Source organism: Rattus norvegicus, chromosome 4 (genome assembly GCF_021556685.1).
Source record: "Rattus norvegicus strain SHRSP/BbbUtx chromosome 4, alternate assembly SHRSP_T2T, whole genome shotgun sequence".
NCBI lineage: Eukaryota > Metazoa > Chordata > Mammalia > Rodentia > Muridae > Rattus > Rattus norvegicus.
Genome location: NC_141537.1, coordinates 131331011 through 131343722, shown reverse-complemented (window position 1 = coordinate 131343722; position 12712 = coordinate 131331011). Strand labels below are relative to the sequence as shown.

At 45.9% G+C, this 12712-nt stretch overlaps 1 protein-coding gene, 1 long non-coding RNA gene and 1 pseudogene across 3 annotated transcripts in view; 2 read left to right on the top strand and 1 right to left on the bottom strand.

Moving 5' to 3' along the window:
• Positions 1-12712, top strand: part of Frmd4b (FERM domain containing 4B) — a 326883-nt gene that overhangs the window by 86917 nt on the left and 227254 nt on the right. Inside the window, exon 2 of the mRNA XM_087656095.1 lies at positions 8011-8136. The gene's annotated coding sequence lies outside the window, so the exon portion shown is untranslated. The remainder of the gene's footprint in view (positions 1-8010; positions 8137-12712) is intronic.
• LOC147994991 (uncharacterized) overlaps positions 1-12712 on the bottom strand; it is a 49343-nt gene that overhangs the window by 14702 nt on the left and 21929 nt on the right. For both annotated transcript variants that reach the window (XR_015686919.1, XR_015686918.1), the window contains one exon: positions 4835-4935. This is a non-coding gene — a long non-coding RNA (uncharacterized LOC147994991). The remainder of the gene's footprint in view (positions 1-4834; positions 4936-12712) is intronic.
• On the top strand, positions 670-1224 carry LOC147994992 (large ribosomal subunit protein uL23 pseudogene; annotated as a pseudogene).

The window sequence follows — 12712 nt, the reverse complement described above, 5'->3', positions numbered from 1 at the left end:
AGCCTAAAGCAAGGACCACTTCCTGGCTGCTTCCCGGCCCTGCCCTCCTCAGTCAGTCAACAACTAAGAAAATGTGCTGTAGACATGCCAACAGGCCAACATGAGGAGGCATTTCCTCAGTTCAGGGTTTCATCTTGCCAGGAATATCGTCTTGGTGATGGAAGCTAACTATGACATATGTTAAGGTTTAAATCTGAAATGTAATCCACAGGTTCCGGTTCTAAGGGCCCTGTCTCCAGCTCAGGGCGCTGTTGAAGGTTGTAGAGCCTTCGGGAAATGAGATGTGAATGGTGGAAGTGGATGCTGGGAGCAGGCCCCAATATGCATGCCCACCCTCCAAGCCCACCCCAAGCTCTCTCTGTTTCCCGCCTCTGCTTCACATTCCTGCCACCATGCAGCACTGCATTGTCACGTCTGCTTTGCCGTGATGGACTGAGACTCCCCGAAACCACGAGCCAGCCCAAATCCTCCATTCTCTCAGCTGCTTCTGCCTAGTATTCCGTCCCGGGGACAGACAGCTCACCAATACAGCGTGCACCGTGGTGTCCATTACTGTGAGCAAAAAATATACGAGAACAGAGCACACTGCACAACAGTGAGGGATCCAGTGCTCTGTGGAGCAAAATGAAAATATCTAAAAGATATAAAAGATGTGGAGTAAAAATATATAAGACGCATATAGTATGGAGCCCTGTTTTTAAAGAAAAGTTCGCCTTTTCGCCAAGATGGCACCAAAAGCGAAGAAGGAAGCTCTTGCCCCTCCCAAAGCCGAAGCCAAAGCGAAGGCCTTGAAAGCTAAGAAGGCAGTGCCGAGAGACGTCCACAGCCACAAAACGAAGAAGATCGGGACGACACCCACCTTCCTGCAGCCCAAGACCCTGGGGCTCTGGAGGCAGCCAAAATATTATGGAAAGAGTGCACCCAGGAGAACCAAACTTGACCACTATGCTATCATCAAATTCCCCCTGACCACCGAGTCAGCCATGAAGAAAACAGGACAACAACACGCTTGTGTTCACTGTGGATGTCAAGGCCAACAAGCACCAGATCAATCAGGCCGTGAAGAAACTGTGACATTGATGTGGCCAAAGTCAATACCCTGATACGGCCTAGGAGAGAAGTAGGCATATGTTTGCTCGGCTCCTGGTTATGATGCTCTAGATGCTGCCAACAAGATGGGATCATCTAAACTAAGTCCAGATAGCTTAATTCTGAGTACATACCTGTTTTCACCATAAATAAAAAAAGAAAATTTCAGAACCCTCAAAACCATAGCAAACACATGCACACATACATAGATATTTATTTAATTCATGGTGATGGTGACCTGTGATAGCCAAGGAGAAATTGGACTGGAGAAATCAACCCAGGGGAGTTAAATTCTGTGTGGCTCTGACATTTTCAAAAAGTGAAGACAGGATGTGAAGTCAATGTGAAGAGGAAATTTGGTTGTTTTGAGCGAGGCTCGTGGATGGAGTTTGTTGTTTTTACCTTGACTGTGTTACTATATTTCACCCCTATGGACTTCTGCAGGGACACCGAGTTGATGGGCTGGGTCAATGGCAGGGGCTGTTCTGGGAGAAAGGACCTCAAGAGATGCTTGCCTCTGTGGCTTTGAACCCCCAAGAGCAGAGGATAACCTTTGTGCCCCATTGCATCATCACACAGAGCCCTCCCGGCATGATACTTCCCCTGGAGGTTCTTCCTGGTTTCTAAGCTCTGAAGTTGTCCTCTAAGCAAACCAGGCAACTGTCAACTATTAGGCTTTTAGCAAAGCAGCACCTATCACTGACAGCTGAGGGACAGGTCCTCCTCATCCTCCCACCGACGTTTTAATCCTGTGATTTTTTTTTCTGATCAGTTTTTCTTCCAGTGGTAAGAGACACAAAGGGCGAAAGTTCCCATTTCAAAATGTACACCTTTGTCAAACTGCAGCCAGCTGTCATGTTCAGAACTTTCTCATTATCTCAAACTGAAACTCTTTTTCCATTGGGTAATCATTTTCATTTCTCAGTTCCTCACTTCCTGGTGTCTTCTATTTTTCTGCCTTAGACTCGGACTTTTCCCAGGACACCACATAGGTAGAATCATGCCATGTCTGTCTTGGTGTGCTGACTCCTGTCGTTTACTGGACTGCTTTCGAGACTTCCCCCCATCCTACCTTGTGTCTAAACTTCATTCTGTTCATGACTGAACAAGCTTCCATTGGATGGTGAAGTGCGCGTTGCTTATCCATCTGTCAGGGGATTGTGTCTGATTGTTGCTCACCTTGGCTACTGTGAAAAGCACAGCTATGAACATCAGCATACAAATGTCTGCTTATATCCCTCCTGTGTTTGAGGCAATGCCTAGAGGTGGCTGAGGAGCCCATAGGAAGAAAGTTGATGACTCATCTTTTGAGTTTCTGCAAACTCTAACAGAGCGGCACCTCACATTTCCATCAGCGGTGTCTAGCGAGCTTTGTCCACACTGCGGTCCATTCTTGTTTCCTGTTTGCAGAGCCACTCAAATGGGTGTGAGGTGGTTCTTAGCTAGAGTTTGCTGTTTCTTTTATAATCAATGCTAAACATTATGCAGTTTTTGTGTTTGTTTGTTTGTTTGTTTGTTTTTGACTAGTTCATACAATCATAACACCCTGGCTAGGTTCAGCATTTACCCAGATGTGGGACACATAACATGGTTTCATTGGGGAAGAAGGGACTGGGAAGGGAGACTCGCTGGTGATAGACGCTAAGAAATGAAGCCAACTTCACTGGCTTCTTACCTCATGTGTTTAGTGTCTGCAAATTCAAGAGGCTGGTGAGGTGGCAGCCTTGACTTCCTGTGCTTCAGGTCCTCTCAGAGGTTTTGCTGAATACTTTATATGTAAAGTTGCTCTGTTCCTTAATCCTCTGCATCTTCCTGTGCTGATTGTTTACATGTGAAGCCGACTGTCTCCTATGGTGCTCAAAGAAGACATTATCACTTGCAACTCGGAAGGCAAAGCCGGCTGTGCTGAGACCGCTGTGGTGTGCTGGGGTCTACACCTCACTATGCTCAAAGGATTTTTTTCAGTGTTTTGTTTTTGTGGTGTTTTTTTATACAGTTTCACTTTATATTTATATAAAAACTATTGTTGGTTATTTAAATTTTTACCTATGGGGCCACCAAGGTGTTTCAGTAAGTAGAGGTGCTTGCTTCTAATGCCAAGAACACACACACACACACACACACACACACACACACTCATACACACATACACACACTCACACACTCACACACACACACATACACACATATACACATACACACACATTACACACATACACACACACATACACATACACATTCACACACTCACACACACATTCACACATACACACACACTCACACACTCACACACTCACACACACATTCACACATACACACACTCACACACTCACACACTCACACACACATACACACATTACACACACATACACACACTCACACACATTCACACACTCACACACACATACACACACACTCACACACATACATACACACACACTCACACACACATACACACACACTCACACACACACACACACACACTCACACACACACACCAGAAAATGTCATTTTATTTTAGAGCTGAAGAGAGGGCTTAGCAGTTCAGAACGCTGGCTGTTCTTCCAAAGGATCCAACATTAATCCTCAGAACCCACGAGGTAGCTCACAGCCACTTATAACTCCAGACCCAGGGGATCTGATGCCCTCTTCTGTCTGGCTTCTGTAGGGAAGTGTTCTATAAAACACCATCACCAAAAGCAACTTGGAAGAGCGAAGGGTTTACGTCATCTTACAACTAGCAAGTCCCACTTCATTCCCTGAGAGAAGTCATGGCGGAAACTCAAGGAAGTAAGTAGGAGTCAGGAGTCATGCAGAAGCCATGACGGAGTGCTGCTTACTGGCTTCTCCTCATGGCTTGCTCAGCCTGCTTTCTTTTTTTTTTTTTTTTTTTTCTTTTATTCAGTATTGTAGATATTTATTCATGTAAAACTCACTATATAATAAATTATCAGTCTGACTTAGCACAATAAATATGCATTGCTAATCATTTTTAAAATCTTAACACTATAAATATATACTTTGTTTTAATAATGAACATAAAGCAAGACTGTGATTACCTAGAAGTTATAATAACATTCTTTTTTTTTTCTTTTTTTTTTTTTTATTAACTTGAGTATTTCTTATATACATTTCGAGTGTTATTCCCTTTCCCGGTTTCCGGGCAAACATCCCCCTCCCCCCTCCCCTTCCTTATGGGTGTTCCCCTCCCAACCCTCCCCCCATTGCCGTCCTCCCCCCCACAGTCTAGTTCACTGGGGGTTCAGTCTTAGCAGGACCCAGGGCTTCCCCTTCCACTGGTGCTCTTACTAGGATATTCATTGCTACCTATGGGGTCAGAGTCCAGGGTCAGTCCATGTATAGTCTTTAGGTAGTGTCAGCCTGCTTTCTTATACCATCCAGGACCACCTGCCCAGAGCTCTCACCACCCACAATGGGTGGAACACTCCCGCATTAATTACTAATCAGATAATACTCAATAGACTTGCCTGTTGCCCAATACATACATTTTCTCAGTGCTCCTGACCAGATGTCCCTCACTGTGTCAACTTGACATAAAAGCCAGACAGCACAATGAGTCTGTAAAGACAAGTCCTAATATAATCTGACAGTGTCCTTGTAAAAGGAGGAAGGGTGAACACAGAAAGAGAGAGACACCAGGGCTGCATGCACACAGGGAAGATCATAGGAAGAAAGTGTGGGGTAGCCATCTGCAAGCCAAGCAAACAGACTACATGCCACTCACCCTGTCATTGCCTCGATCCCAAACTTCCAGCCTTAAGAACCATGAGGAGTTAGCTTTTGCTTCTTTAGGTCCACAGTCTGCCTCCTTTTGTAATGTCAACCCTAGAAAATGAAAACTGTTGTTGACCCAAAGCCATCCATTGTACTGAGAGCTGACAGGGGTTGACTCATCCTTCGGGACCTAATACCACAGATATCTTCTGCTGACTCTTAAGAATTTAGTCGTATATTAATTACATTGTCGCAGCTGGTGTGTCCCCTGATTTTTGGCATGCCCCCAATGATGGCAAATTGTAGAACTATAGATTCCTATAGTGTTTGTATTGGTTATTCTCATGTAGCCGACATACCCAAAAGGACAACTTAGATGACAGACTTAACTGCTTATCCCTGGCTCTAGAGGGGTCAACCCATGGTTACCGGGCTGCATCCACTTGGGCAGAATTCTGTAACAGGAGAGCACGTGCCAAGAGAGGTTCTTGCCCCATGATGGACAAGAAGCAGAGAAAGGAGGGTACTGGAGGCCGAGAATAGCCTTCAAAGTTAAACCACCAGTGACTGTTCCTTCCAGCCAGATCCCATCACCCACAAGTATGCTACCAGCTAGGAACCAAGTATTCAAAGCAGGGGTCTGTTGAAACCGCAGAGATGCTCTAAGTCCATTTCTTCTCTCTCCTATTTTGCTCATTATAAATGAGTTGCTTCTATTCCTGGGCTCTGGGGTTTCCGAGCAGATGCCTATTTCCGTGGCGTACTGAGCTGACAGGAAGCTGGTGTGTGTTTGTGTGGGATAGGCATGGCGGGAGTCATAGGATCTAAGAACTTACTGGCTGTGTGCAGCCTCAGACAGGCTACCTTATTTTCCTGGCTCGGTTTCCTCGTTTTCATGGTACATCGATGGCCGTGTTATTTTCAGAGTTGCTGGAGGCGTTAGGGTCACCGAAAGGGATGGGCATGGCATGCTAGATGGCTTATGGTTGGTCCTCAGTCAATAACAGCCATTCTAGGTCATCGGGAAGCATCTGTTTATTTCCGCCTTTCTGCTCTTGTGCTCCGAGTTTATATAAGCTGTGTCGTGTTTGCTTACCTAAGAGGTTTAACTGATTCCCTATGTGTGCTGTATGCAATATGGCTTATGTCAGCACTGCAAGGCTGGGCTGCTCACAGGGTTTTTGTGGCCTGGTAGATACATGAAAAGGCGTGGCACAGGATGTAATGAAATAGGTGTGTACATCTTCTGAAGGCGGCTCTGTAACCTTTTGCACGATCTTCTCTTGCAGGTCCTCCTTTATTTTATCTGCAAGGTAGGGCTTTAGTCTAGAACACATCTCTAGCATACATTTTTCTGAAATGAATGGTTTACCCCAAAATCATTAGGGCCCAAGAGAATGGACCAAGTCTTCATTCCCATCTTTGTATTGTACTGAATCCTCCTCCCATGACCACCCTCTCTAAACACAGTTCTATCTAAATCAAATCTTATTGGCTTCACTTCTTTGCTGAGACAAGGTTTCATATAGAGTCAAACTAGCCTAGAATTTGCTGGCCATGAGCTCCTGGCAATCCTCCTGCCTCAGCCTCTTGAGTACTGGGATTGCAAGTGGGAGTCACCATGGCCAGCTTTTGGCACTTTGATGTTTGTTGAAAAACAGCTTAAGTAAAGGTAGCCTCTATCGGCTTTGGAAGATTAAAGTAAATGAACTTGTTTCCTGTAACAACTTGGGATTTTCTTCTAGAAAGATGTGGGAAAATATCGCATGGGACTTCCAACCTGCGCTGTGTTTTATTTGTAACTGATTTCCTAAAACATCGAGTTTCTGTCATGGTTTGGGTGTGAAGTGTCTCCCAAATGGCTCATATGTTAAAGCTCTCCGATGGACTCTGGCTTATCCGTGGGTCTACACATTAGTGAATGATTCAAAACCGTGTCGTTCTTACTGAAAGGTGGGGCAAATATTTGAAGATGCGGTCAAGTTGGAAAGTCATGACGGTGGGTCCTTAAGGGCCTCACCCCCCCTCCCCTTCTCACCCAATGTCCTTCCTGTGACAGCAGCCTCCTGCTCCACACGTTCTTACCACCGTGATGTTCTATTCTACCTCATGGAGATGAAGAAAGCCAGCCAGGGGACACACCTCTGGAACCATAAACAAGACAACAATTTCTTCCTCTGGAAGAATTTAAGATCTCTGTCATAGCATGAGAAACTGACTGGCATGGCTTCTGCATGGGAAAAGCAACTTACTCTGCTGCATCCATGAGCAGAGCAGGGCAAAGGTGCTTGTAGAGATTCGTGTTGAGTTCCTTCTGCCTCCTGGACACACACACACACACACACACACACACACACACACACACACACTCTCTCTCTCTCTCTCTCTCTCTCTCTCTCTCTCTCTCTCTCTCTCTCTCTCACCTGTATCCAGAGCGGGTATAGAGGAGCAAGTGGGTGGGAAGCTGCGAAGGGGAGGGGGGTGACAGGAGTCTCATTCATCCACACAATGAAACAATGAAAGCCACATCTGCTGTGTCTGTCCCCCTAGGCCAGCGTCGGCAAGGGGGAGGCACGCTTACTGAATGAAGCAGAGTCTTCACAGGGAAAGCCATGTCGTTTATAGGGAGTGTGACAGATACATCTAAATGGTCTCGAGGCACAGTGCCCCCACTAACGTAACCGTTCCTCGGCATCCACAGCCTGATTCAATCTTACCACACAGTCAATATCTATTCAAACCCAGACTCAAAGCTGCCATGCTGCTTTCAGTCATCCTGAGACTTGAGTCTAAGACGGTGTTATCCAGAGTTCTCCATCCCACCCTGACAGTTCGGAGTGTATCGTCGTAGGTAACTTGCTGCACTTCAGAATCCCCCCCACCCCACGCCAACAAAGACCAGGCAAGCTTGACACCAGATGTCCAGGGGTCATGTGACGATATGTGTCATCAGGGAGAGGTCAAGTCACGGTTGCATCTTTGGTTGTTAAGGAGGACAGCACGTTCTCATGTGTGTTCTGAGAGAGCTGTGTTCTAAATATCTAATTATCTGAATCTCTAAACCTGTGATTAAACTGTAGCCAGCCAGGGGGAAATTAGAAATAAATTGGAATTGTCAGTGACTTGTGACTGACGGTCCTTCTGACGGCTGCGGAGATGACTGAACCTCTGTGCTCTGTGTTCCAGGAGTTGAGGAGAAACCCAGAAGACAGAATGTGGGGGAGGAAAAGATGACATTGGTACAGGTCCGACAGAACCCAAGGACCCTTCCTGTGAGAACAGACTGAGGGCGAGAGAAGCCATTCGTCCAAGGTAAGCGCTCAGTTCCATGACTACCAAAGCCTTGCCTGAGCTGTGAGCATGCTCTGAGGTGTCCAACAGGGAGAGAGCAAACCGCACACTACCACAACCATCCACACATCCGCATTGCCGCTGACGAAGACAAAAGAACACATTCACCCTTCCAAGTTGGAATAAAAGCGAAAGGGCCCAGAGTTGTCTGGGAAAGTTTCATTTTATAGGGGTTCTCTTCCTAGAGAGAAATAAACTAAAAGAAAAAGAAAAAAAAAGATTTAAAAGTGGCGGCTGCTCTGTGCTTTAGATGAATTGCCTATGTGTTTCTAAAATGTTGCACAAGCCTTCATTCTATTCGTGAATACTTTTTCCTTTTAAAACTTTCTTTTTTTTGCCTATGTATGGGGAGTTTTGCCTGCATCTGTCTGTATATCTAGTGCATACCCGGTGCCCACAGAAGCCAGAAGAGAGCTTCAGAGTCCTTGGGACTTGAGTCCTCTAGCATAGTTGTGAACTACCATGTGGGTACTAGAAGTCAAGCCCAGGTCCCCTGGAAGAGCAGTTGGTCTATACCATGGAGCAGCTCTCTAGCCCCGACTTATTTATGTTTTTCTATTCACAGTTAAACAGGTAACTAGCTCAGGCCTAAGGAACAAAGGAACAAAGCTGATGATTGAGATTTGGTGATCTTGTTTGTTCTTTGACAATTTCATATGTGTGTACAATGTAGCTTGATCGTATCAGAGCCCCTCCCTCCTTTCTTTCTTTTTTTAATCTGATCTTCCCTGTACTGCCCTTTTCATCACTAACGTTCTCTTGTTCTTTTTAAAATAACTCATTGAGTCCAACTACCGCTGTCCATCTGTACACAGGGGTGGGTCATCCACCAGAGCATAGGTCCTCATGCTTCCTAATGCTATGACCCTTTAATACAGCTCTTTCTGTCACGGTGACCCTCAAGCATAAAAATTTTGTTGCAACCTCATAACTATAGTTTTGCTAGTCTTACGAATTGTAATGTAAATATCTGTGTTTTCTGATGGTCTTTGCTGACCCCTGTGACCCCCAAAGCAGTCACGAGCCACGAGTTGAGAACTGCTACAGTAAGGAACAGTTAACCTTCCAGAGGCCACGCCTCTAAAGGAACTGGACTCTTCCTTCCCCAGCAGCCACCAGCTGGGAGCTCTTCTTCTAGAGCCTCAGAAGCCTGTTCTCCATTCAGGCCTGGAATTTTGACTGTCTTGTAACTCTGACTCATAATCTTTCTGTCCCCTTTTCCATGATTCTGCCCCTTTCCCCTGTGTCTTGGGGTAGGATAGAATTAATATAAACAGTCTCTTCAGGGCTTGGACACTCAACAGCCGCTTAATTCTCAGCTCTTTGCCCGATTGTGAATAGGATGTCGGAAAGTCTAGATGCCCACTAGGTTTGATATCCAAGCTCTTCCCACAGAATCGGCATCAAGGGCACATTAAGAGTCACTGGGAAAACAGAGAGCAGCACACTGTGGGCTGCTGAGACTACTCAGGGGTAAGAGCACATGGTGCACAGGCACAAGACTGAGTTCAAATGCCCAACGCCATGTAAGAAAGCCAAGCATGGTTGTGTGGGGGCTATGTGTAGGCACCGAGGAGCAGAAAAGGACGATCCCTGAGAATGGCTGGTCTGTCAGCCTAATTCAGTTTCAGACACTGACAGCCCCTGTCCCTAGGGAATAGGGGGAGATGATAGGGAGAACCCCTGTGGTGGTTTGAGTGAGAACGGCCCTATGATGGTTTGTAGATGCTCAGCCTAGGGAGTGGCACTATTAGAAAGTGTGGCCCTGTTAGAGTAGGTGTGGCCTTGTTGAGTAGGTGTGGCCTTGTTGAGTAGGTGTGGCCCTGTTGAGTAGGTGTGGCCTTGTTGAGTGGGTGTGGCCTCGCTGAGTGGGTGTGACCTTATTGAGTGGGTGTGGCACTGTGGGTGTGGCTTTGAGACCCTCATCCTAGCTGCCTGGAGTTAATCTTCCACTAGCAGCCTTCAGATGAAGATGTAGATTTCTCAGTTCTGCCTGCCCTGTGCCTGCCTACACGCTGCCATGTTCCCGCCTTGATGATCATGGAGTGGACCTCTGAACCTGTAAGCCAGCCCCAAATATACATTGTCTTTTATGAGACTTGTCTTGGTCATGGTGTCTGTTCACGGCAGTAAAACCCTAACTAAGACAGCCCCATAGGCTCATAGGTTTGAATGGTTGGTCACCAGGCAGTGGCCCTATTTGAAAGGATTAGCAGGTGTGGCCTTGTTGGAAGAAATGTGTCACTGGAAGTGGGCTTTGAGGCTTCTAAAGCCCTAGTCAGGTCCCAGTGTCTTTCACTTCCTACTGCCTGCTTGTTACTCTAGCTCCAGACTCTTCGGTCATCTGCACTCCTGTGCACGAACCTACATAGACATACACTAGTGTACATAATGTGAAAATGGCAGAGGTGGCTCAATGGCTGAAAGCTCTTGTTCTTGCAGAAGATCTAGGTTCTATTCCCAGCATGGATGTGACAGCTCACCACTGTCTATGACTCCAGTTGCAGGTGATCTGATGCCCGAAAGTGATCCGATGCCCTCTTGTAACTTCCATGGGCACCAGGCACACACATGGGGTGTGTGTGTGTGTGTGTGTGTGTGTGTGTGTGTGTGTGTGTGTGTAAAAAAAACATGCATATACATAAAATTTTAAAAGTCCATAAGAAATATTTTATCATAAAACAAAGCTCTGAGCAGGTTTGAGGCATCGAACTCAGATCCTTGTATCTGCAAAGCAAGCATTTTACCAGCTAAGCTATTTCCACAAACCCCAGACCTTGTTATTTTCCTTTGAAGTTATGCTTCATTCTCCTGTTAGAAAAAGTAAAGAAACAACAACAAATTACTAGCTAACTTCCAATTACAGGTATTTGCTCATTGAAGCCTTTATTGAACAAAGAGATATTGTCATTTCCATTTCACGGATGACAACACTGAGAGAAGCTGGGCAACATGCCCAAAGTCACACAGCTAAGGAAAGGCAGAGCTGTCCTTCAGGATGGAAATGGCTCCATAGCTACTGACCTCCTAGCCACTCTTTCTAGCAGGTTTTTTGAAGATCTTTTAGGTAGGTATTTTCCAGATCCACCACTAGGGGGCAGTCATGCCGCACCCAGCGCTACCCTGGCCCTTTCCTATTCTGGCAAAACATTCCCCAAGTAATCCCTCTGCACACCTGAGGCCAGCTGGTGTTTCCAAGTATACATTAATAATGTTCAATAAATGCAAGAAGGAGGTTTAGGAGCCCTTTAAACAGCCTCACTTTCAGACCCCACCCCTCACCCCCGCCTCAAATCTGCATCCTCCAGGGTTCTCAACCCCATTTCTCCTCGGGACATGGCCTTTCTGTCATCAAAGGCTCCAGGAGCACCTTGTGGATCTTGCAAGTGGTCACTGAGGAGAACTTCATCAGGCACTGCAGGAACTGTTTCCTGCCAGGCCTGGTTGTCCTCTTTGAGGAAACTTCTGAGAACCATGAACAGTTTGGTCAGTGCCCCAGATCAGATTAGAACTGATATGACTAAAGTGAGGAAGCCGCCCTCCCTTCCCATGCCAGGACAGACATCATCAATCTCCCACAGCACCCCTTGTTCACAGAACTCAAAATGGTCTCAAGAACCCTTCTTGACTCAGGCAGATATTACTAATCAAAAGGCTGTTAGTTAACATGACTGGGAAACTTTACCTTGAAGGTTCTCATGTAAGTTCCTTCCACGCTTTGAACCTTCTCTAGTGATTCAATTTAATTTCTCTAACTTTTATGGGGAGGAGAGAGAGAGAGAGAGAGAGAGAGACAGAGACAGAGACAGAGACAGAGACAGAGACAGAGAGACAAAGACAGAGAGACAGAGAGAGATAAAGAGAGAAAGAGAGAGAGAAATTGGTCATATATGGTGCACAGACAAGAAAACCCAACCTGGGGAGCCTGAGGTTGGAGGACCTGGAATTTAAGGACATGTCTCAAGAAAATGGTGTTTTGTTTTTTCTGACCCATAGTAAAGTGTTTGTCTCTACAGCCCTAGCTATTTTTATTATAGCTTCCCCATGCTGCCCTACTCAGGTACCACACCTAATTAAAACAGGAGTGCTGCTACATCCCATCATCAGCCACAGGCCCAAACCCAGGCCACCCTGTGACCTACCTTCTGGATTCCTGATACTGTTATATGACACATCCCATTTTAATTAGCAAGTCCACAGAGCTAGCAGATTCTGTGAACAAAGTGCTGAGAAAACTCGGTGTGTGTGTGTATGTGTGTATGTGTGTGTGTATGTGTATGTGTGTGTATGTGTATGTGCATGTGTGTATGTGTATGTGTGTGTATGTATGTGTGTGTGCATGTGTGTGTGTGTGTCTCTCTCTGTGTGTGTATGTGTGCGTGTGTGTATGTGTGTGTATGTGTATGTGTTTGTGTATGTGTATGTGTGCGTGTATGTGTGTGTATGTGTGTGTATGTGTGTGTGTGTGTGTGTATGTGTGTACGTGCATGTGTGTTGTGCTATCAGTGAAATCTGTGTCAGGTATGAGAGCATCTGC